This window comes from Rutidosis leptorrhynchoides, chromosome 4 (genome assembly GCF_046630445.1).
Source record: "Rutidosis leptorrhynchoides isolate AG116_Rl617_1_P2 chromosome 4, CSIRO_AGI_Rlap_v1, whole genome shotgun sequence".
Lineage (NCBI taxonomy): Eukaryota > Viridiplantae > Streptophyta > Magnoliopsida > Asterales > Asteraceae > Rutidosis > Rutidosis leptorrhynchoides.
The window spans coordinates 508,319,377-508,347,303 of record NC_092336.1 but is presented as its reverse complement, the minus strand read 5'-3'; the positions used below and the strand labels follow the sequence as shown (position 1 = coordinate 508,347,303).

Below are 27,927 nucleotides of genomic sequence, written 5' to 3'. Positions count from 1 at the left end.
GGAAAAAGAATATATGAAACACGTATAGTAGGCTGCGATTTTGTCAATTGGAGAAGCATGGTAAGGAAGAAAGGAGGCGAATTGGATAGGTTTTTGGATAGATAGAGTAATCAAAAGATACATATGAAAGAGATATGAGTTGAATAATGAGGAGATGAATCATGAATAGTTGGAGAGTACATGTCATCTTGTAAGTGAGGAGATGAATCATAAATAGTTGGAGAGTACGTGTCATCTTGTAAGAAAGGTTATACATACATTCATAAAGGCGCCTGTGAATGGAAGCATTAGGTGTCGGAAAAAAGCCACCACGTGTAGGTCGCTCAAAACGTTTTTTTTATGTTTTTTTAAGAAAGGTTATTATTACTTTATATATATATATATATATATATATATATATATATATATATATATATATATATATATATATATATATATATATATATCTATTTATTCCATGTTTTTTTTTTCATTTTTTATGGCCGGATGTCCCCTTGAAAGCAATCTCTTTACCCGTCGAATAGAGAGAGAGAGGACTTTCTCCGCTCTTGTGAGTGTTTAACTCGGGGTGGGGAAATGATTTCTATTTATTCTAGGATAAAGGAAGGATTGTCTACATCTCACCTCCCCCATACCCCACTCATATAGGATCGGGTATTGTTGTTGTGTAGGTCGCTCAAAACGTCAAAACTAAATAAAAAGGGAACTAGCTTTGTGAGTTAATAATCAAAACCCGACACGTGCAGTGTTTGGATTTGTTTATAGAATAAAAAATCACATGAAGCAATTGAGTGAAAATGAAAGAAAGATAGAAAACCCGTAAAAATAAATTAGGAGAAAGGTGAAAAGTGAACAGTACAATGACGAATGATACGAGAGTTAAATCAACAGCAGCCAATCAGATTTCGAGTTTTACTCCTGTTAATAGCTTTTTAGGTAATAATTAAAATTAATAAATTATGATTTAATTATTAAATTTAAAAACAACAAGATTAAATTTAATTTAAGAAATATTCTTTTTAAACATAGGACCGATGATTATATATATTTTAAAGATTTACAATATTTGTACAATTAATATCCACTCATTGTTGCATTAGTTAGTTTTTTTAACGGCAATAATTTATTAAATATAAAGAACTAGCAAGAAACTAGTCAAAAAATGATTACATAGAATTACATAGGATTATATATCCAAGTTGCCGAGTTAGTGGCAAACTTGCTCCAAAATTGTAATCAAGAAAAAGTAGAAAGTCTAATAGCATCAAACAAATTAGCTAATTATTATTATTATTATTATTATTATTATTATTATTATTATTATTATTATTATTTTATTATTATTTTATTATTATAATATACTAAAACACACCCAGAATTTCGTCGTTTCAGTTGTTTCCGATTGTCGTTTTGAGTTTGCGTTCACACTGCAATCGGTCCCTCATCTTTGGCTCAATTTACACAATGACCCCTCAAGTTTACGTTTTTTCAGGGGTTGAAAGTGTAAATATATAATTTTATTAAAATAAAAGAAACTAATTCCATCCGAATTTTTAACGGGCCCTATCTTCTCGCTCGGTGCGAGTTAAATTTTTCCTAGACCACCGTTCAACTCGAAATAATTTTACGAACACAACGCGACTAACTATACGCGAAACGGACATCATTAACAAAACACTAAATATTTCGGGCTATATTTCATAGATATACATACACGTAAAACAAATAACCCAACCTATTAGAAATATTGGGTACCAAACAACGTATATCCAAATTCGAACGCGCGTTGAATACAACCGCAGCAACGCGCGGTCGAATTTTTTTCTAGTTTAATACTAAAAGACTCAAAAATAAAATTGTTCATGTATCGCCATATCCACCATAAAGTAGCCGCTATAATGCAATATAGCCTATTAAAGATAGCTCTATTGTCTTGTAGCGAGTCTAACCAATCAAATAACTCTGAAGTTGTAAGGATCGGAGGCCAAGGGATTCCTGTCCATCCTTTGATCTACGTCCAAAGTGAAGCAACTGTATTGCAAAAAATAAACATGTGGTCACGCTCTTCAACACTTACACTACAAGTAGGACAAAGGATGGTATCGATGTCAATACCTTGAAGAGCTAGATTTAACCTTTTCGGAAGACGATCGAATAGGAGTCTCCAAAGGAATATGTTGACCTTGATAGGCACAACATTATCCATCTTGTGGAAGGATGCAGCGAGGGTAGCAATGAATTATCAATGTAGGTTCGAGTACCTTTAACCGAGAAAGCACCATTATATCTGACCACTTCCATGAATCATCATCGTCATTTAGGCGTACTGTACTGACTAAATGAACCAACAAATGTAAATTGCAAGTAGCTGGAGGATCACGAGCCCATGACCACGAAAAATCAGTTCCATTATATCTGTCACGAACAATGCAATTTTGGTTTAAGTTTAGACGGTATAGTCTATTAAACTGTGTCGCTAAAGTAGAAAATTCGATCCAGGAATCTGTCCAAAACCGTGTGTTGATCCCGTTGCCAAGCTGACGAGTTAAGACATTAAGAGGAAAAATACATTGAGCTTGTAGCGACTTGACAGCATCAACAATCATATGCCATGCCCCACGAAACTTGCAACCCCTATCATTCATACCCAAATTGTCACCATGTAACTCTTTAAGCAAACGAACCCATGGGGAATTCTGTTTATTTATAGCCCACCAATACCATTTAAGAAGTAAGGCGACATTAAAAGAACTTAGACTTCCAATACCCAGACCACCTTTATCATGTGAAGCAAGCACATTGTTGCATTAGTTACTATTACACATTATAGTTATAGTTATTATTGATAATAATATGGAGTAATTAATTAATAATTAAAATAATTAAATAATCAATGATAAATATAAGGTCGATCAGTGGCGAATCCAGGATCAAAACTAACTGGGTTTCTGTAATTTTTTTCACTACTAATTATATTTAACGAGTATCTTAACGGTTGTTTACCTACAAGAAAACTATATATCCTTAAAATATATGGGGTCCCGTAGTAAAATTTGGTGGTGTCATGTACAATTTGAAGTATAATTCGTAAAAACAATTTTCATACTAGTGGTGTCACATGACCTCGTTGATCATTAACTAAACTAGCCATTCAGGTAGAGATACATACCATTACCATTGAAGTTGGGTAGGAATACTTGATCGTTTAAAATATATGATGGTACGCATATTTTTTTTTTTTTTTTTTTTTTTGAAAAGCAAGCATATATTAACGAAAAATATACAAGAATACATGACGGATTGGATCTTCATACAAGCATAAAGAACCAAACAACACCCGAGACCAATAACTGACAGCACAATTACCTAGTGGGATAGCAATGAGCGAAACCCATAAGGATATTACAAATATATATAACGAACACTAGACTATATAAGATAAATATTAGGATTGGATAACCAAGTTAGCCACTCGAATCGTTTTCCTCTCGACCTTCGCGAAATCCATTCAAACGATCTGATTTGTATTTCATTTAAAGCGACCGGAATACTCCAACTTTTACCTCGGAATACCATGTTGTTCGATTTTTCCAAATGTAATACGCGCAAATCCATTCAACCACTTGCCATACCTTCTTTCCAAAACATGACATATCGATCGTGGAGTTACCGCGAAGTATTTCATTCATACTTGGATTGTTGAATTGACCCATATTCCACCATTTAAAGACTCGATTCCATAAGTCCCATGCGAAAGTGCAAAAGATCAACGAATGCTCAATAGTCTCTATATCACCATCACAATTTGGACATCTAACTGTATGTAAATCGATACCTCTTTTATCGAGCTCAGTCCTTACCGGTAGACGTTTCTTGATTGCCCTCCAAACGAAAACTTCAAGCTTTTTTGGGACGATACTATTTCTTAATGTTGCACAAGATCCGCTGCCAATAGTTGAAGCTTGCTCATCAATTTTTTTAGTGAGAACATTTACTGAGAATTTACCATTTGGTGCCAATGACCAACTCCAACCATCTTGCTTGTTCTGATCAAATTTATAGCTCGACAGAAGATCCAACATTAAATTGAATTCACTAGCGGTCCTTCCTGTTGGTTCTCGAAGCCAGGACCATTCGAAAATATAAGCAGAATTTGAATCTTTCCCTTTTACTCGCTCGCTGACTACCACCTGTTTTGATTGCTCTAATCTGTACAGTCTTGGGAAAGACAGACATAGCTTATTTTCGTCAATCCATTGATCTTCCCAAAACTTTGTGTTTCTTCCATCACCAACAACCTTTGAAAACGAACTCGTAAATGGAATGTTCATATCATCAATCTTTGTACCTGCATCAATAATTTTATGCCAGAGACCCAAAGAAGATGAGTGAATAACTTCACTCCCCAACTCTAAGCCTCCATTAGGACCATATAAACTCTGAATTATTTTAACCCAAAGTGAATTGGTTTCGGTTTTAAACCTCCACCACCACTTCCCCAAAAGTGCAAGATTTTTGGTATTTAAAGACCCGATATTAAGCCCCCCATATCATAATTTATATTACTGACTGAATCCCATTTAACCCATGAAGTAAGTCTCATTTGTGTAAGACTTATATATATTTGTCAAATAAAACACCAAAGGATTTCAGAAAATGTGCCGTTGCCGGCTAGAAGCAAGAAGCAAGGAAAGGGTCAAAAGTCAAACCGGTTGGCGGACACAATGATGACACATAAGTCATCCAGGCACTATCTGAATACATAAAATGGTGGGCAAAGGATTGATATTCAAACTGTCTAGGTGGAAGGCGTGTAAGCAAATAAGATAAAGGAACATAATATAAGTCATCCAGAAGCTAAACAAATGAAAGGTATAAATTATAAACTTCACAAGAGAACCGTCTACCGGGTGGAATGATACCATATAGACTGTGTACCTTTTTCTACAAGAATTGGCATAAAGACATCTGAACCTTCCTTTTTAATAGGTTTTGGCAATTCAACATTAAAACCCACAAGTAATATCTTTTACAAATCGAACAAGGACGTTTTAAATCGTCATTTTTAAATGGGTTAGTCAAACTGACATCGAAACCCACATGGGGACACTGAACACCAGATGGGATGTTTATACAATACAGAGTATAAAGGCATATCGAAACTGTCAATGTCAGATGGATGCAAACCGACATCAAAACACACGAGAGACAAATTGTTACAATCCATGCCTAAAAGCGACATCATCAATAAAAACTACGATATAAAGCCGTACTGAAAATGCAAAATTGTGCAACAAATGTTGTACGAAACCCACAAGGGACATTTGTTACTAGCTACATCATAGCCATATCATAACCAACAATCTTAAGTGGACTTTTGGCAAACTAACATCGACACCAACCAAGGACGTTTTATACAACCTATGACATTAAGTCATATCGAAACCGTTAATTTTTAATAAACTTAGGCAAACTGACATCCAAACCAGCAAGGGGCGTTTTCACAACCCATGGCATAATGTCATATCAAAATTGTCCAACTTTAAACAGATTAGGAAACCACGAGGGACGTATGTTACAAGCAGAGGTTGAAGCAATATTAAACATGTCACAACTTCGAACAGATTTTGGCAAACTAATATTGAAACTGACGAGGAAAGTATCTTACAAGGCAAGCCATAAAGCTATGTCGAAACCATCAACTTTGAACAAATTTTAGCAAACCAACCGACATGGCACGAATTTTAATAGATTTAGGCAAACTAGCATCGAAACCACATGGAACTTTATGCAAGCCAAGAAAATATCAAAACCCAGAAATTAAGGAAAAGCTATATCAAAAACGTCAAACATAAACCAAACTTTTTCAAGCATCAATCAATGATCATATATCTTAAAATATGAAAAGGTAACAGTAACAATAACAATGTAACATATTACATGGTAAAGCTCCAACACCAGCGACCAAACCATATTGAGACCCGCCCAATTGAACAGCTTTTAGTAAAATATATCACAGCATCACAAACACAATCAAATTAATTCCCTGTAGAATCCAACTTCACTTTCAGAATATCCGTAAGCAAATTTGGGTAAGGGTCAGTTGTCAGCATGTGTTGTTACGGTTCCTCGTGTTCATCATCCATCGGAGCTGAATGCCATCAACAAACAGTTGTGAAAAAACATCATAAGGGTATTTACATTATGAAGTATTTCTTCAGTCCATAACTATTAGAGATAACTAGTTGTGGAGCCCTCGCTTTGCGCCGGGGCTCCGTTTTGAATGCGAGTTGAAAAAAAAATCTTGATCTATTTTGTAAAAAAGAATTTTTTTCGACAACTAACATTGAAGGGTTGTTCCTTTTGTAAAAGTTATTTCTTTTAGCGTTCAGTTTTTTTTTATAAAGTTAGTTGATCTATTTTGTAAAAAAGAATGTTTTTCGACATCTTTTGATAGCATTGAAGAGTTGTTCCTTTTATGAAAGTTGCCTCTTTTATCGTTGAAAAAAAAATTAGTTGATTAAGAATTTTTTCGACATCTTTTGATAACATTGAAGGGTTGATTCTTTTACGAAAGTAGCTTCTTTTATCGTTGGAGACAAAAAAAATGTGAAATGACGAAAATACCTCTGATTACTATTGAGGAATAGTGTTTCAGGGTTTTGTTTAATAGTTATATAAATAATAATAATAATAATAATAATAATAATAATAATAATAATAATATTAATATTATTAATAATAATAGTGAGTAGTTATGTATGAGCGATTTGTAATGAATGAGAAGTTTGATGGTTAAATTATAAAATGTGAAAAATTTGTGTTAAGTTAAAAAAAACTATGAAGGTAACTATTATGAAAACTGGGGTTGCATTATGAAAGATGAAAAGTTTAGTGTAAATTTGTGAAGGTTTTAAAGTGTACTATTCACTTCAACTATATCTTTTAGATATAAGGTATAATTATGTGCAATTATCCTGACTCTTTTGTACATATACTTTTAATTTAATTTTAATAACCTTTTTGCCATCATATAGAACTTCACCAAAAATACGATCAAACCTTCACTTTTCTAAAGAAAATAACCACACTGTTCTGAAACAGAACTCAGATTTCAGTGATGGAAGGGTTGGGCAACATATGGCGTTTAAAATGGGTGTTTCAATTTGACTATACATAATAATGCCCACAACTCTCACATGAAAGACCTCATTATCAGATAAGTTTAACTTTATATCTTTAAGTAACTTTGACCAAAAGGAAATATTATAATATCCAAGCTAGAACCATGATTGCATCTGCCAGAAACAGAACTCAAAGTTAACCAATTTGAACAACCATCAATAGGAAACACCAAAATATCAATTTTCAGTAGCATTTTGATTCAGACCAGCTCCTTCATTAGATCAAGTATTGAATTTTCGGCCACAAAATATATCAAAAGATCCTTTCCTATAGATTGTTTCACAATCAACTGCAACTTCATGTATTGGTCTCTCTTATCATAGAAGGGGGGATGTAGGGAATACTAAGCTAATATTTGACCAAAACGAATATTTTTTTTTTATAATGCCACTTTCTAATGGAGAATTGAAAATCAACTCTCATTCAATGATATATTATCTAATAAAGTCAAGTTAATATTTGACCAAAAATATCAAACCCAAAAATACATTATCAAACCGATTTAGGGTGATAACCAGGAACCAAGAGAAAACCAACCGTTAAAACCATAGCCAAATATCACAGACAAAATATCAATATCTTCCTTTTTAACCAAATCCACAATCCATATTTAACCAACTTCGACCAAATCCCAAAAAAAAAAAAAAAATGTTACTGATTTATTCTCTCAGAAGTTCATTTATTTTAGTTCGGATCAAACAGGAGAACTTCGAAACAAGAGATATTGATCCTGTCATGGTTACAAATATACATGGTTGCATAATGTGCTGTCCTCCAGTCCGTTGTACAAAAATGTTGATCGAATCTTTGATGTCCACCAACTTTTTTGATAAAAATTAACCCAACTATTATAGCTATGTCAACAACCGAACATACAAGGGACATTTTTACAAGCCATGGCATAAAGCAATATCGAGAGTAAGCACCATCAAAACACACAAGGGACGTTTTCTCAACCCATGACACACAGCCATATCACAACAGTCAATTTTGGGCAGGTTCTGGGATCCAACACCGAAAACCACACGGGATCCTTGATACAAACCAAGGGATAAAACCATATCAAAACATCAAGTTTAAACAGATTTTGGCAAACCCATGGACATATTTTCAACCTACGACGTAACGCCATTTCAAATCAGTAAACTTTAAACAAATTCTGGGTAACCAACATCGAAACCTATACGGGATGCTTAAATCAAACCAAGGGAAAGAAAACATATCAAAATGTCAAGTTTGAACAGATTTAGGCAAACCAGCATCGACGACCACAAGGGTGGGGAATGTCTTTTTACAAGCCATACCGAAACAGTCACTTTAAAGATTTAGGCAAAACAGCATCTAATAACCCACTAGAAACATTTTTTACGAGACACGGCATAAAACCGTATTGAAACCATAAATTTTAAACATATTTAGCTTTAACATAACTGAATCCCACAAGGGTCTGGGAACCTTTTATTTTACAAGAGATGGAATAAAGACATTGAAACCTTCATTTTAAACAGGTTTAGGCAAATCAACATTGAAACCCACAAGGGATATCTTTTCCAAAGCGAACAAGGACGATTTATAATCGTTATTTCTAAATAATTTGGTCAAACTGACATCGAAATCCACAAGGGCCATTTTGCCAAACTGCGAAAATTAAGCCATATTGAAATCGTCAATTTTAAATAGATTTTGGCCAAAGAAACTGAACCCAGAGGGAACATTTTACACAATCAACAGAGCCAAATAAAAAATGTCAATATCAGATGGGAGACAAATCGGCATCAAAGCACACGAGACAAATTGTTACAATCCATGGCTTTATGCGACATCAATACAACCAACGACATAAGCCATACTGAAAATGCAAATTATGCAACAAATTTAGTAAACAGCATCGAAACCCACAACGGACAATTTATACAACTTGTGACATAGATGGAACATTCATATCATTACAATACTAAGCTCGTTATATTTATAATTTTTTTAGTGATACCATTTATACTTGGAAGAAACTCAATATAGAATCGTTAGTCATTACAGGTTAGATATGAAATTCCCAAAACTGTGTAAATTAGACTAGCACACATACGTATATCAAAACTTTATAGTCTACAAAATAAAGTGACAGATACAGGTATACTAAATACTACTGCATAAACTGGTATGAACATCTGATTAATACAAGACTAAATGTCTGGGCAAGAATTTTAAACTGACCAGGTAATCCCAGCCCATGTGGGAAGATTTGTAGCAGATATTGTTGACTTGGGGTGCTTTGGTTACGTTCTGAAATGAAGTATCTGATTATTAGTTTTCCAGATGGTTATGATATATGCAACAAAAACTTTTTGATGCGTATGCAAAAATTATTTGAAAAATTGTTGTACCATACGTATTGATAAAGTGATATTTTGATGTATGTATCTAAACCTATGACATAAATATCACCTTCCTCACTCCACACTGAATATTGCATTTTCGAATAGCATAATGTATTTTCAAAACACAAACTCAAAGCACCCCTAAAAATGTATTTATGTTGATTTGTACAAATTACTATGAAAAAAAAAAAACGAATCTTGATTTCTTTAAACAACTCATATTAAAGCGAGAGGTGCAGTAAACCGACCATTTTATGCATCAGCACCAGGGCCAGGATATGCAGGAAGGCTCATTATACGCTTGTCAACAACAGGTCCACCAACTGTAAAATGATAAAGGCTCTGATACTTTGAACCAGTCAAACCAAGAACCTCGTGCACTGCCAAAGACCGAAAACATCATAAAAATTCAAGACTACATAAAACTTTATAAACTGGAGTAGCAATTTTTAAAAAGTAGATAACTTGGCAGAATGAGTGTGAATTAAGTACCAGGATCATCGAAGAAGCAACCGATGCCAGTTGCAGAAACACCAACCGAATGTGCTTCAAGATATAAAACTTGACCGAGAATTCCTGTTTCCCAAAACAACCGAGGGTACATCCAGACACCCTTTTCGCGTAAAGTTGGCTCGAAATGTGCCACCATACCAAGGCTAAAGCAACCATCACCGGCTATATCCTATACCATAAGGATTCGGATGTGTTAAAAGTAAAAATTTAGAGTTGATATACCGCGTACTAAATTAGCAATCTATATCTAACTCTAACCAGGTGATCACCATATTTGACTCTGTTTTCATAATAATAATCAGTCTAATAATGCACACTGAAATGCCCAGTGAGTTCGAAACAAGCACTTGTGCCACCCAATATTTAACGTGACGGTATTCAGAAATCAAAAAGGCCTTAAATTTCATAAACAATTATTTAACCTGATGGCACGAAAGATGTTTGGAGAGCTTCGTACAATCAGCTCTTCCGAGTTCGTATAAAGGCAACTCTGATGGGCAACCTTCAGGCTTCTCCCACTTAAAATCTGACCTTGTTGACTTTTTAAGATCGTCAAAGTGTTCTTCGTTCCTAATAAGAAAATACAACCCTTTTGGCAAACCGATAACTCTATGCACAAACATCACAAAATGCACTTCAGCATCCCAATCCATAGCTCGATAAGGTAACGTCAAGGGTCTTTTTTGCTTTTCTTGATAACCTGAAGGAAGACAATGGAGTAAAATCTGATAAAACGTGTCTCTATCCATTTCCGTAACTCCATCCATATCAACCGCACTCCTACGTTTCCTAACAACTTGTCTCAAACTCAAATCTTTATAAGAGACTCACTACAACTCCCACTCTTTTCAAACGGATCAATAACAAACTTTTTATCTAAAGTTAACGGCTTTTTAACCGCTTCCGATGTTCTATAAATTACATCCCAACATACATGCTCTTTACTAAGTGAATTAGGCTCTCCTTTCCAATCAAAGTTACTAAATTCCGAAAACGAAGAACTCAAATCCTTATAGTTAATATCAAACTCATTAACCCCATTAGGAAAAACAAGTAACAAACAATCGGGATGCTCGAATTCAATTTCATCAAGCTTACCTTTTACAATTCTTGATGGAATTTCAAACTCTTCATAAATTTGAAGTCCCATTACATTCTTCAAATCTTCATGACCCAATCCATCAAGCATCTTCACATCCCACCCTTGCCCTGCAGCCGCCATAGTAACCGCCGCAACGGCATGACCCACATCGTGATTACAATACCTAAACCCTCTTTCTCCATACTTCCAAGATTCCCGCCAAAAATTGGAAGAAATCCCAATTAGAAAACAACCATTTGGGAGCAACTTAGAGAAATACCCAGATGGGAATTCAGTCTTAATCTCTAAAGAATGAATCTTTGGCGCATAATGAGCAACAAAACAAGAATTTGAAATTGATTCAATTGGTGGGGATATAATATAAGCCTCAGTTGGATGTAGATTACCTGAGCTAGGGTTTACTCTTAGTGACCATGATGAAAACCCAGTTGATTTCCAAGCTGATAACGCAAGAGAATCGTAGGAAAATTCAGAAATGGTGGATTGAGATACGGGTTTGGGAGGAGGAATTGAATTGAAGAGGGAATGATACCCAGGTGAATGGGAATCAGAAGTGGGGTGAACGAGAGGGAGAACAGGGGCGGAGATGTAACGGCGGAATGGGTTCGGTTGGTTATCCCAATCAAGGCCACGTGGACCTTTGGCGTAGTTTGTGAATGAGTGTTTGGTTTGATTGTGATAAGTTAGAACTTGGGTGAGTGAGGTTTTGTTGTAAAAATGTAAATTCGAGACATACCGAATACGAGCGGCGGAAGCGAATAGGATCGACGTTTAGATCACCGGTCGGGAAAGCAATCACAAATGGAAAGCTTTCACAGTTTCACAGCCTATATTCCTTCGACGGTTCGCAATGTTCCACTTGAACAAGTATACTCACAAAATCTCAATAGAATTATATGTATGTTTTTCTCTTCGTATTTTGTTCTATGTTTGTTAAGTGTTATATGTAGTGATTATCCTCTTTAATGGGTTAACAACTCCCATTATATTAAACAAACATGTACTATGTGCCAAGAAGACATTAGTTGGTTCAACTACTCTTTCATTGTTTGTGGGTGATAAATAATCATTTTCTAACATCTCCCACTCGCACACAAACAATTTTGATATACTCATATATCTTGAAAAACATACCGTGTAGTACGCAAACCATTCATACTGGGAACTAGGCTGTGCGACCGGCATACTTTGAGAGCTCAATTGCTATACATCTGTTAGGAATATATAGCATCTCTATAATCTTGGAAAGAGTAGATTTAGTATGCAATGTCCTAGATCATTAATCATATTAGTAACTCGCATGATCTCAGTTTTACTTATAAAACCCTTTTGCATTCACAATTATCATTTATCACTAAGACTTGTCACTAAGACAAAAGATAATTGGTCGACCGGTGAATACAAGTTAATGTGAACTTCAAATGATCTTCCCTTTTCTTAGAATCCGTTGGCCTTAGGTCAACTTGCTTTTCTAAGAACGTCCAGCCAGGTTGAATTACTCATAACCCTTAAGCAACGCCTTAAGATAGCAAACATTAAACTAAGCTTCAAGAGACAAGAAAAAGTCATAAGGACATTAAATTGAGGTTACTAATACCTCAAGGGACTCACATAACATAGAAGTAGAGATCGTTTCTTCTATTTCCCTTATTGGTCGTCTTGATCACATGTGGTATGAATCACATGCTGCAACATTACTCCTTTCACAATGGAGGTATGTCTTTAAATTAATGTTGCACAGATGATAGTTCAAACATACTCAATGTTCAAAACTCGAGTTCACTTATCTACTCATAAAACTATTAAGAACTCACATCTGGATACTCATGACAGATAAGGTGAATTGTGAAAATTCACATAATATTTATATACTTATGAATGTGGCGTCAAATTATCTCAATCTCGAGCTCTCAATTGTCACTAAAACAATGTGCTTAATATACACCACTTTTCCATTTGTCACATGAAATGGAATTGATTACCCATGTGAGTGGGCTAATCATGTATCTGTCCGACATACTTTTCTCGATTCGCAACACAAAGAGCGAACAATAAAACAAGGATTTAAAAGAAATTCATTGCATTGGATATAAACTTAAACTTATAAGTACATTTATTAAAATAGTACATTTATTAAAATCTACGCAATCCTAGAGACCTAACATGCTTAACAAATGCACCTCTAGGTATGGGTTTTGTCAAAGGATCTGCTACCATATCATGCGTAGATATGTACTCTATACTTACTTCTTTTCTTGCAACCTTGTCTTTCACAAAATTGTACTTTATGTCTATGTGCTTTGTCTTATAATGGAACTTGGGGTCTTTTGAATATGCAATGGCAGCCTCATTATCAGAGTATATCAATGCTCGATCAATGGTATTGCCAACAACCCCCAAATTACTCAAAAATCGATTAAGCCACACTACGCAAACCATTCATACTGGGAACTAGGCTGTGCGACCGGCATACTTTGAGAGCTCAATTGCTATACATCTGTTAGGAATATATAGCATCTCTATAATCTTGGAAAGAGTAGATTTAGTATGCAATGTCCTAGATCATTAATCATATTAGTAACTCGCATGATCTCAGTTTTACTTATAAAACCCTTTTGCATTCACAATTATCATTTATCACTAAGACTTGTCACTAAGACAAAAGATAATTGGTCGACCGGTGAATACAAGTTAATGTGAACTTCAAATGATCTTCCCTTTTCTTAGAATCCGTTGGCCTTAGGTCAACTTGCTTTTCTAAGAACGTCCAGCCAGGTTGAATTACTCATAACCCTTAAGCAACGCCTTAAGATAGCAAACATTAAACTAAGCTTCAAGAGACAAGAAAAAGTCATAAGGACATTAAATTGAGGTTACTAATACCTCAAGGGACTCACATAACATAGAAGTAGAGATCGTTTCTTCTATTTCCCTTATTGGTCGTCTTGATCACATGTGGTATGAATCACATGCTGCAACATTACTCCTTTCACAATGGAGGTATGTCTTTAAATTAATGTTGCACAGATGATAGTTCAAACATACTCAATGTTCAAAACTCGAGTTCACTTATCTACTCATAAAACTATTAAGAACTCACATCTGGATACTCATGACAGATAAGGTGAATTGTGAAAATTCACATAATATTTATATACTTATGAATGTGGCGTCAAATTATCTCAATCTCGAGCTCTCAATTGTCACTAAAACAATGTGCTTAATATACACCACTTTTCCATTTGTCACATGAAATGGAATTGATTACCCATGTGAGTGGGCTAATCATGTATCTGTCCGACATACTTTTCTCGATTCGCAACACAAAGAGCGAACAATAAAACAAGGATTTAAAAGAAATTCATTGCATTGGATATAAACTTAAACTTATAAGTACATTTATTAAAATAGTACATTTATTAAAATCTACGCAATCCTAGAGACCTAACATGCTTAACAAATGCATCTCTAGGTATGGGTTTTGTCAAAGGATCTGCTACCATATCATGCGTAGATATGTACTCTATACTTACTTCTTTTCTTGCAACCTTGTCTTTCACAAAATTGTACTTTATGTCTATGTGCTTTGTCTTATAATGGAACTTGGGGTCTTTTGAATATGCAATGGCAGCCTCATTATCAGAGTATATCAATGCTCGATCAATGGTATTGCCAACAACCCCCAAATTACTCAAAAATCGATTAAGCCACACGGCTTCTTGTACAGCCGCTGAAAATGCCACAAATTCAGCTTCCATTGTAGACAATGCTATACATGATTGTTTCTTGCTACTCCAAGATATAGCACCTTTGTTTAACAGAAAAACAAAGCCAGAGGTAGATTTTCTTTCATCCATATCTCTTCCCCAATCAGCATCAGTATAGCCTCTCATTTGCAGATTATTTCCTTCGTAGCACAAAGAGTAATGACTAGTACCCTTAAGATACCTAAGAATCCTTTTCACGGCTTTCCAATGGGTTAAACCTGGATTGGATTGGTATCGGCTTACCATGCCAACAGCAAAGCAGATATCCGGTCTCGTACACATCATAGCATACATGAGACTTCCAACCGCACTAGCATAAGGAACATTTTTCATTTTATGTTTCTCTTGTGGAGTTTGCGGACACTCTCTAATGCTCAACGTATCACTAATCGCCATAGGAGTGTCTATGGGGTTAGATTTATGCATGTTAAAACGTTCAAGAATCTTGTTGATATAAGTCTCTTGCGAAAGAGCCAACAACTTCCTTGAGCGATCCCTTGAAATCTTAACTCCAAGGATATATTCAGCTTCACCCATATCCTTCATTTCAAAGTTAGATGATAACCATCTTTTAACCTCGAAAACATACTCCTTATCATTTCCAGCAATCAATATATCATCAACATATAATGACAATATGACTATTTTTCCTTTAGACCTTTTGATATAAACACAATTATCTTCATTGACCACAGTGAAGCCATGTGACGTGATCACATTGTGAAAATGTATATACCATTGTCTTGATGACTGCTTGAGGCCATATATTGATTTAAGCAATCTACAAACCTTATGTTCGTGGCCTTCTTTAATGAAACCCGTCGGCTGTTCCATATAGATTTCTTCATCTAAATTTCCATTGAGGAAAGCAGTCTTTACATCCATTTGATGTAATTCAAGGTTCATACTTGCTACTATTGCTAGAATCAAACGAATTGATGTGAGTCTTACAACAGGTGAAAATGTTTCTTCATAGTCAATCCCTTCCTGTTGATTGTAGCCTTTTGCCACAAGTCGAGCTTTGTATCTTTCAATACTATCATCAGCTTTACGCTTTATTTTGAGAATCCACTTACTCCCAATGGCTTTTCTTTCTTTTGGAAGATCAACCAATTCCCAAACGTTGTTGGATCTCATAGACTCCATCTCTTCTTCCATTGCTTTGAACCATTCATCCTTTGCAGGACAAGTGAGAGCTTCATTTATATCTCTTGGTTCATCCTCTTCTAGTTGAACCATAAAAGTATAACCATCTTCGATCTCATACCGAAGTGGAGGTTTACTTTGACGACTACTTCGTCGTGGTTGGTTATCCAGTGAAACAGATTCTTGGTTTACCAAATTGCTCCCACTTGGATCAGAATTATGCTCGGTAGCAACGGGTTGAGGTTCTTCGGAAACATGTTCTTGATTTGCCATATTGCTCCCACTCGGATAAGAATTATCTTCATTCGCAATAGGTTGAGGAGTTGTATCCAAAGAAACAAATTCTTCGTCTTCACTCCTCAAATCTCTCCCACTCGAATGAGGTAATTCTGTAGTCTCAAATAAAGACCAATCTTTATCAAGGTCTCCTTGTTTTGGAAACTCATTTTCCAAGAATGTAACATCTCGAGATTCAAATTCAGTTATGCTCCCACTTTCGTGTTCACCTAAAAACACATAACCTTTTGATTGTTCAGAGTATCTAATGAAAACACATTTCTTTCCTCTTGGACCTAATTTTCCATATTTGTGCGAGGAATCCAAAGTATACGCTGCACAACCCCAAGGTCTTAACACATTCAAGTCAGGTTTGCGACCTGTCCATAACTCATATGGTGTGGAAGTTACTGATTTTGAAGGCACACGATTAAGTACAAATGTGGCAGTTAATAAAGCATCACCCCAAAAAGTGATAGTTAAATTTGCTTGTGCCATCATTGACCTAACCATTTCAAGAAGCGTTCTATTCCGCCTTTCTGCAACACCATTTTGTTGCGGAGTCCTGGGAGTAGTTAATTGACGTTGAATACCTTTAGCATCACATAGAGCTTTGAACGAATCAGATAGGTATTCACGTCCTCGATCGGTTCTTAATGCTTTAATCTTACGTTCTAATTGATTCTCAACAAAATTCATATAACTTTGAAAACAATCCAATGCTTCGGATTTGTGAGAGATCAAGTAGACGTAACCGAATCGAGAATAATCATCAATGAATGTGATGAAATAATACGCTCCATGCCTTGCTCGAACATTCATAGGACCACATATATCCGAATGTATTAGTTGCAATGGATAATCGGCACGAGTTCCTTTTCCAAATGGTTTTCTCGCAGTTTTTCCTGCCAGACAGTGCTCACAAGTAGACAATTCCACTTTATCAATATTAGCTAGTAAACCATCTCTAGCTAATCTATTCATTCTTTGTTGGCCAATATGACCAAGTCTAGCATGCCAGTTGTTTACATCATTATCAAATTTATTAGAAGATGCAACTAAGGAAAAACATGATTTATTATTAAGATAATCAACATCCATCACGATAAAACCGTTAAGAACATAACCAAAACCATAAGAGTTTGTTCCCAAAGACAACTCAACAACATTATCACGAAAGTACAAATGAAAACCAAGTCTTAACAAAACCAAAACAGAAATCAAATTTCGACGAATTTGAGGAGCATATAAAACATCATGTAGGATTAGGGTTCGTCCTTCACGCATGACTAACTTGCATGACCCGATCCCTTCAACTGGAACTCTTGAGTTGTTTCCCACATAAATCCACATAGCTCCATGAGAAACTCGTCGAAATTCTACAAAGGCGTCTTTGTCCTTAGCTACATGGTCTGTTGCTCCTGAGTCTACAATCCACAAAGGTTGAGATTCAGTTAAGAAAACAGAACTAGCAACACAAAGTTTGCTAACATAAGCATCGTAAGAGTATACCTTTTTAGGCTCAGGACAATCACGAGCAAAATGCCCTTTATTGCTACAATTGTAGCATTTTACCTTTGCAATGTTTACTTTCTTGGAGGGACGTGTTCCCTTGCCACGATGATTGGTGTTTAGCCTTTTGTTGGACTTATAAGTTTCTTTACCCTTATGGTGATGAAACTTGCGCTTATGCCCAAAAGCATTTTTAGAGCTTGTCGCCATATTCACCTCAGTGATTGACTTACCGGCCTCAATCCGATCTTCTTCTAGCTCTAAATGGCGTGCACAGTCCTCAAAAGTCTTGATATTCTCATTGTGTGTGAGATGCATTTTCATTTGCTCCCAACTTTGAGGCAAGGAACGGATCATAGCTTGAACCTGTTGTTCATCAGTAAGAACATGACCTGCGTTTCTCAATTCACTTATCATGTTTGACATTTGTCTGACATGCTTTTTCATGGTATGATCAGACTTCTTTTTATATTGGTCAAACTTGATAGTGAGAGATCTCAGTTTGGTCACCGAGGTTGCACCAAACTTGTCAGCCAATGCTTTCCACATATCTTTTGCTAGTTCATACTTGCAAAAATCACGCATGATGTCATCATCCATGCTGCTCAGCAACGTAATGCGAGCAATGGTGTTCTTACGTTTCCAAGTGATGTACACTTCAGCATCCCTTTTATGTTGTTCCGTATCACCCACCTCGGGTACTTCCATTGATTGAGTAAGAGCAACAAGAGCCTCTTGCTCTTCCAACACATATTCGAGTTTCATGCTCCATATTTCGTAGTTGTCACCATTCAACTTAACACCTTTGTTAAGTTCAGCAACAATGTTCTTTGATGCGGAAGCCATGATTGAACACAAAAGTTCTATATTTAAGACAATTACACAAGGTTAGTTATATCCATCCAAATATGCAATCGTCTTGCTACTATATTATTTTATTAATAATAGGTCATCATAGGCTATAGAGAAAAAGGTCACTATGTTTCCAATTATCATCTATAAATCCTATTATGAAACCATCACTAACGCAATAATATATACAAGATTATAAATTTCTATAAATCCGAATTGGCACGACTTTTCGATAACATATTTCAAAACTTGAAACCGTCTAAGTGATATTGAAATAGTAGAAGTTTAGGATTTATCAGAAACATTTATTTTTACTTAAAGATAAATCTTCATTAAATAATATTTAAATTAAGATTCGAGTAGCAGTAGTATTTTTAATACTTTAACTTAAGAATTAGCATTTACTAGCCGTATTTTACAATACTTTAATTTATGTGTACTTAGTTCTCATCTAACAATAAAATATAAATTACATACTAGTTGGCTCAAATTTCAATATGTCTTTTACTAGAAAATATGGAGTACCGATATATGTTTAATAAATAAGGAACGAAGGAATGGGTTCAATAACCAATTTAAAGACTTGTACAGTTAAACGGTCCACTAGATTAATGGTAAAAGTTGCATTTGAGTGGGGTCAACTGACCCCATAAACTAAAGAGTCCCTTTTTCTCTGTTACATGAAGACAATATATAATGATGTGTTGTTCTTTCTAGCTAGCTAGGTGCCACATGCAAGTAGCTTTTCTAAATTGCTAGAACTCTTATTCACACGTGTCAACAAACCACAATATATATCTTGATCATCTACATCTACAACATACTGAACTATATATAACTGGTTAGAGAACCATTCTCATTTTCAAAACAAAAATAATTTTGTAAAACAAATAAAAGAAATTTTGAGGATTTAAGAATGGCGAATTTAGACTAGCATCTTATGGCATCTATCATCAAGGCCGATTACCAAGAACATACATGAATAAAGGTCAAGGTAATTTGAAATTATATGCAATTTTGTATACAATCAGAAACAAGTTAGTATCAATTTTGCCTCCCTAGTTTTAGCGAGCCTAATTTTTTTTTTTTTTTTTTTTTTTTTTTTTTTTAAATCATTGGTCTCTTCATCCAAACCTGAAATTCTTCCAAATTTCACTAATTTTGTCTTTCCTTTATGATATACATCATATATACAGTAGATCAAAAAACTATATATATTATGTGACGACTACATATGTAGAACATGTGCATGGAATATGACAAGAGGATTTAACCGGGAAATAAACATCAAGCTCTTGATACCAATGTTGTAAAAATGTAAATTCGAGACATACCGAATACGAGCGGCGGAAGCGAATAGGATCGACGTTTAGATCACCGGTCGGGAAAGCAATCACAAATGGAAAGCTTTCACAGTTTCACAGCCTATATTCCTTCGACGGTTCGCAATGTTCCACTTGAACAAGTATACTCACAAAATCTCAATAGAATTATATGTATGTTTTTCTCTTCGTATTTTGTTCTATGTTTGTTAAGTGTTATATGTAGTGATTATCCTCTTTAATGGGTTAACAACTCCCATTATATTAAACAAACATGTACTATGTGCCAAGAAGACATTAGTTGGTTCAACTACTCTTTCATTGTTTGTGGGTGATAAATAATCATTTTCTAACAGGTTTTATTGTCTTGTAGTTGTTGTGTTGAGGAAGACGATGATGATGATGAGGTTGACATGGTGACACATGGTGGTGATGGGGTGGTGAGTGGGCGTAGGAGGAGGGTGGTCGACGGACGGAGGAGGTGGTGGGGATTGTGGAATTTACAGTGGAAAGATTGCATTTTTTTAGGGTGTCAGAAATTTGTGGATGGTTCCACGGTTTACACGAAATAGCCACAAAGTTCACAATTTGAGCAGGCTACTTAGCAATTTGGTATCATATTCTTTTGTTACGAATCACTTTTTGATTCTTCTGTACTTTTTTCTTATAAATTTTCAGTTATACTCTTATAGAGTTAAACTTATATTATTATTTTAAATATAATTAAGGGTATAATAGTAAATTAAGTATAGATAGATCAAAAAGTGATGTGTAAGAATCATCTCTCATTCTAAAATAGTACATTCATCTTTTTTTTTAACACCTGAACTTTATAAATATCAACTCACTAGAAAGTTACCAAGTACAATGACTTTGATAGTGAAACGTTTCAATTCACTTCTAGTTTGTCTTTATTAGAAAACCATAAAAGAAAACAATTACGAATGTAATCAAATAAAAAAGATTTCTTCATAGTTTTGCCCGGAAAGATTACACTATTCTCAAATCTCTAAATGTGCCAAAGTAGAGTTGCAATGATCACGTGCACCTTTTGTTTCTTCTTCTTAGTCTCGTGCCAACTATAATACCAAGACATGCTCTCTGACCAATTTGTAAAAATCGGAATAGGTATGTCGAGCCATATTCTTACTCGTCGCCACAAGTCTTCCGGTACACTACAACCAAAGAGAACGTATTGTATGGATTCGATATTAAAATTACAAAAGACCCAACCTGTTTCGGAAATTTCCACTCCTCTGCGAGATAGGTTTAAACGTGTTGGCAATCTGTCAATCGCCACTCTCCATGGAAAAATATTAATCTTTTATGGTAAAACCTTCGACCATCTAGTACACGTATCACTAGTTGGCAATAGTGGATCATCAATGAAAGATCTAGTATTGCTAACAGTGAATTCCTTGTCTTCATCTAAGCACCATTGCCATGAGTCTGGGTTGTGGCTTGTGAGAAATAACAACATTTCCCAATTCGTTACTTAATTCGTTTACCTTCAGTTCATTTCTAGAACCAATTTCGCGGCACCATGACCAGGTCCAACCCTCACCATTACGTCTATCCGCAAGTAAACAATTTTCTTCCGTATCAAAAACTAAAAATAAAAATCTTTCATATCTATTCTTCAATGGGTCATCCCCACTCCAGTTATCCAGCCAAAAATGTAGTGAACATATGACATAAATATCACCTTCCTCGCACCATAATGACTATTGCATTTTCGAATTGCATAATTTATTTTCACAACACAATCTCAAAGCACCCCTGAAATGTACTTCCGTTGATTTGTACAACTTACTATGAAAAAAACGAATCTTGATTTCTTTAAGCAACTCCTCATGTTAAAGCGAGAAGTGCAGTAAACCGACCATTTTATGCATCAGCACGAGGGCCATGATATCGCTATTAAATGGGTTGGTAGGAAAAAGTGTATAAGATAATATCACTAATATAATTTAGATGCACTTGATATAGAGGTGCACAAAAAATAGGACACGATCCGATACGACCCGTCCGATCCGAAACTGGTTACTATAAAAAACGGATCTAATAAAATCCAGTTCTAGATCTTGGATCGGATCCGGATCCTATCGGATATAAAAAATTGGAAAAAAAAATCGGATTTTTTCAGGATAAAAACTGGACACGATCCGGATCCGGTTTGCAGCTGACAAAGTAGCTGTTTATTTCAAAACTCTCGCCTTTTTTAGTGTTTATCTACCATTTTACCCCCCCCCCCCCCCTGTGACGATCGCTCTAATTCCATATAGACAATACGTCATTCATTGATTTCATTGCGAGGTATTTGACCTCTATATGATACGTTTTGTAAACATTGCATTCTTTTGAAAAGGCACATCATAAATGAATATTTAAATCAAAGGTTTTCGACATCTAATGATTTCTATATATAGAGAATCACCGTAAATAATTGTTTACAATAGTACTTCCGTTGACAATGCAGTCAAAATAAGATACATGGTGATGATTTAGTGAATGCAACGTTTTCTTAAAAAATATGCCATGTACGACTCCATGCACATAGTTTGTCTAACATATAAGCAAACAGCGGAAGACTTCTAGGGAACCTGAGAATAAACATGCTAACAAGTGTCAACACAAAGGTTGGTGAGTTCATAGTTTTAGTGTTTCGCGTAATCTGTATATAAAAGTGGATCACAAGATTTCAGTTGTTTCATCCAAAAACGTTTATCAATAGATTCTACGTAACAGAGCACCCTGGTAACTAAGCTTTAACGTTATAATGATAAATACCCCATTCGTTTTAATACACGCAAACCAACGTGTCCTAAACTCAAATAACACACGTCCGTTAAAAGGCTAGGACGGGGATGTCAAGCCCTATGGATCCATATACTGTTATTCGCGCCCACCAGTCCATATCCTATGTACTGGCAGCTACTAGTTACCAAAGCTAAGGGATTTTCGGTTCAAACTCAGTGTAGAATTAAGTATGTACTTGTATCCATTGCGTTTAAAATAAATTGCATGTATTCTCAGCCCAAAAATATATATTGCAAAAGCAATTAAAAAGAGAGCAATGAAACTCACCTTAGCAGCATATAAAATCATTCACCAAAATGTGACTGAAACTCGGATTACCAAATAACCGTAGATCTCAACCTAGAGAACATATGTTGGTCAATAAATGTCTATCAAGCTAGGTCTGGTCATAGTGTATCACAATCCTAATGCTCGAGATCGACATACAAAAGTTATCCAAAGTCGTTTCAAAAAGTCAATTTTGACAATAGTTCAACAAAACGAGACATACTTTATATAAGGAGTCATTTACTCGGTTGGTAATATTCAAAAATCCATTTGTTTAATTACAATAAAAATATGTTTACATTCTATTCTATTTAGAAAACATTTTGTAATTTGTAATAAAAAAAAATGTTAAACGAGAAAGAAAATAATAATAATAATAATAATAATAATAATAATAATAATAATAATAATAATAAAAACTTATACTTGATGTCATGTGCTTTAAATCGGTAATAAAGATAAAGATACTTTATCTATAATTGATAGATACATGAAAAGTATTTTTAAATAAAACTTGTTATCAACAGATCTAGATCTATAATAGATCAATTAACAGATCTATAAGATTTATTTAACGAAAAATAGATCTGTAATTTTTCGTTGGAAGCTAAATATAAAAACGACAACTTCATAAAAGCAAATTTCGTCAGTGAAAAATATATATCTACTTCGATTTACGAAAAAAATACGAAACACCGTACCCATCACTACATTCAGGAAACAATTCCGACCGAACCCTCAAAATTTCGTCCAATTCCGGCAATCATACCGCGGCAACGCGCCAACACTCGCCGGAAAGTTTCTGTTGACCGGAAAATAGTACGGAGGCGGTGCTAAGAATACAACTAGCTACGGTGGTGTTGCTACTTCACACACCGATAAAAAGACCGCAAAAGCATCGCCGGAAAATATAAGTCACCGGTAGCAAACACTGGCGGCGCGTGGCAGCGTTGTTTATGACTATAGGTCAGGTTGTGATCAGATTTATGAGCTGAGTAAATTGAGTCTGGTGGTGAATTTCTATTTGAAATAACTGAGTAAAAAATGGGATGAAAGATTTGGGGGAGGGGAAACATGTTAGGGGTGGGTGAGAGAGACTCAGAAGTGATGTGTATGTGGGAGAGAGTGTGAGGTGTTTACTTTTTGTTTTTCTTATCTATAATTCTATTATAAGCTAAAATGATGATATCATAAAAAAAATAATTTTTTTTGTTAAAAAAATTTAAAAATTTAAAAAGAAAAAAAAATCTAAGCTAATTAATATTAATTAATTAGATTTAAAAAAAATTAAAGTTAACCCTCAGAAACCCCACGCATCTATTTCCTTTCCTTTAAAATCTTAATTTGCATCTGCACTTCATCCTCTCCTTTCTCATCTCGCCAATTATTTCTAGGGTTTTTTCATGTTTTCTCAATGATAAATTTTGATGTATTTTGCTTACAGGTATATAATTTCGGTGATTCTTCTCCTCTTAATGTTCGTCATCTTCACCTGACAAAAACAACACAACCATCGTTGATTCAGTGCCAGCAATCATTGATTTATAAAAAATCAGTTGGATGAAACTGAATAATACGGCACAGATTAAGGTAATATTTGCAGTCAATTTGTCTTTGTTATTTACATAAACAAAAAAAGTTATGTAACGCTATTTTAACTTTGTTGTTACTCGCGTTTTAATACTTTGATATGAGTATGGTGTTTCATGCATATAAACTATTTGATGAAATGCTTGAATGAAAAATGATTTTGTTAGTATAGTGTTTGGTTTAATAATATGCATGTATGTATCTGATATTTGAGTTGCTAGAGTATATGATACAATATTTATGATTCCAGTGTTATGTAATAGAATTTCATCAAACACATTACATTACTGTTTAGGTATCAAAGTAAAGAACTTTCTGGCTTTTAATTATCACTCGAGAATTGTTAATTGAAATGTCTTGATTTTAGGTAATTCTGTATTTTTGTTGTACAGTATTTATGTTTTTGTATCTAGATATTGTAGGAGAAAAACAAGATGGATCTTTTTAAAGTGTTAACTCAAGCTATAAAGCACTATACTGAAGCTTTAGTTGATGGTCATGTGCATTTTGCTTAAACTGTTTATTTATTATTGTGCAGACCATTTGGGCGAATGTGGTGGGATAAGATTGTTCCTACAGTCGTGACAAGGGCTGAACCACATAACGACTACGTTTGTTAATAACTGTCATTTGAATTCTACACTTTTCAAATATGAAGTATTATGTTGCTAACTTAATTTAAATGGTGTTGTAGGCAATTCTCCACCCCCATTAAAGATCGAGTTTTGTTGGTTCGTGAAAACGCTAGACTCCAACAATTTATCACTAATTCATATCCTCTAAACATATAGACGTAGAATGCATATTAATTTTAGCTATTAGAGAGTTTATCTTTGGAACTACACAATTGAATCAATGTAAGTGTTTATCTTTGTTCATTTTATTAATCTATTAATCAAGTGCACATGCAATATAATATATACTTAAAAAAATATGTATTTTTGTTTCTTTGCAGCCACTACTACTCCATTAGATTAAAGGAAAACATCCTAATACAACCGGGGTTTTTAGCATTAAAACTTAGCCAACTACTATAATATAACGTCTGATATTATTAGCCACTACTACTCCATTAGATTAAACTATAAATAAAGCTCACTGTTAAGGTATATAATTTAAGTGATGTTGTGTAATTGAGTTGATCATCAAAGCTTTTGTGCAGTTTAAAAGTTGTGATAAGATATGGAGATTTAGGGTGATGAGTAATGATAAAATCCTCAAATCGAAAAATTAATACGGATTCTTATGTGACTGCTTGACTAATGGATTATACAATGTTCTTCACAACAAATATGGGTTTGATATAATTTAGAAAGTTAGAGTTTGCTATATTTAGTTAATGAAATGGAAGTGCTTGGATTTAGAATTTGATTATTACATGAATTCTTTGACTCTTTGGAGTCAATGTAGTTGGTCAAAATTCAGTGTGGTGTGTCCTTTATGCTGAAATTGGTGTGTGGACTATGTAATGACTATATTGGATTTAGAATTTGATTATTACATGAATTCTTTGACTCTTTGACTCTTTGACTCTTCGTGTTTGCCCCCTAAAATAGACATTATGAAATGGGTTATTTTTGTTAAATGTGGAACTGATTGTTTGATTATGAAGAGGGACTTATTTTATTAATGTTTTTGTTAAAGTTGTTGATGTAGAAAAGAATTGTGTTGTATGTCCACCATTGAAGAGAAGCTTAATTCAACGTAAATAGTGGGATTCACAGCTTACTTGAGGAGATGAAATTGTTGAAGGAAATGCAGAACCATTCTGGTAAACAATTATTTACTTTCCAAATTTTGTTTTTTTTCCATATTTTTTTTTTAACTTTTTAACTTAGGAGTTTGCATCTTTTTTAAAACTAGACTGAAACCCTAAAGAAATTGAACAAAGATTTGATCTTTTTAGGTTGTATCTATGTAGGCTTTTAGATTAATTGTGGATTAGTTTTAAATTTTGTGTTTTTGTTAAATTTGTAGCGATAAAGAAGCCAATTAATTGCAGGTTATAGTTGTTGAAATTGGCATGTTATTATTTTACTATCTTTATGAACCGGAGAGAATGTGCCTTTCCAAGTGGAGTATTTGCCATGGCTTATGATCAGTCAAAATGGGTCTGGGTCAGTAATAATCTAATTTTTTCTGTACATGTTTAGAAGGTCAGATTGATTTTTATTACGCATTGGGTGGCTTTTGTCCTATTTGACTTGGTTATAAAGTAAATATTACCCAAGTCAACCATTATGTATTCAAATCGACTTGGTACAGTATTATTGTATTAGAATTGACCATGTTTTAGTGAGTTTATAATATCAAAAGATGGATGGACTGTTACAGTTACAAATTTTAATTATTAAAATATGGAATTTTCTTATTTAGTACTTCCTGTTACTATTGTATGAAACATGCTAATGCTTTTAGTTACATATATATATAGTCAATAGAAGATAATGATGATATACTCCCAATGAAATAAGTGAAAGATAAATGGATCTTTTTGAAGATTGGAAGCCAAAAATACACAAGTTTAGGTATTGTGATTTCCTTCTGTATTTATAAACTTTAAAGAGATGTGCAAAGACTTCATAAGTGTAAGTGTTGTATCTGATCTTATAAGTTATGCGTGTTATTTGCACAATTGATTATATAAGCTAAAAGTTTGTATTCTTTATTGTAATTAATTCCATTTTAAATATGTTACTGTGTATTAGCATTTACGTTCACTTATTATTAAAAACATATCATTAAACTGTTTCGTTTAAACAAACCCGTGATTCCACGGATCATTTCACTAGTTTATTCTATATATCTAAAATGTTTACTTTTTGTTTTTCTTATTTATTATATTCTATATATCTAAAAAAGAGTGGTCAAATGAATAGCAAAAATTATAAGCTTCACAAATTTAGAACAAACTTTTTATTTATTATAATTCAACTACATTTTTTATAATTGTTAACTTTATAGTTTTATAAACTCACCATAAATTTTTCACCCTTTATAATTTAAGCATAAAACTTATCATTAATTATAAATCGAACACATAATTTTTACTATCTAATAAATATTCACTAAATGAATAGTAAAATTTATAAGCTTCACAAATTTACAACAAACTTTTTAATTATTATAATTCAACCACACCCTTTATAATAGTTAACTTTATAGTTTTTATAATCTTACCATAAACTTTTCACACT

The 27,927-nt window shown here is 34.2% G+C and overlaps 1 long non-coding RNA gene and 1 pseudogene across 1 annotated transcript; one reads left to right on the top strand and one right to left on the bottom strand.

The window, feature by feature from the left end:
* Nucleotides 1-5,945: 5,945 nt before the first annotated feature.
* LOC139844830 (uncharacterized) lies at nucleotides 5,946-20,597 on the bottom strand (annotated as a pseudogene).
* A 4,831-nt stretch (nucleotides 20,598-25,428) lies between these two features.
* On the top strand, nucleotides 25,429-27,107 carry LOC139844829 (uncharacterized). The gene is made up of 3 exons (XR_011758109.1): nucleotides 25,429-25,587; nucleotides 26,375-26,501; nucleotides 26,733-27,107. It is a non-coding gene; the product is annotated as an uncharacterized lncRNA (long non-coding RNA).
* Nucleotides 27,108-27,927: the final 820 nt, after the last annotated feature.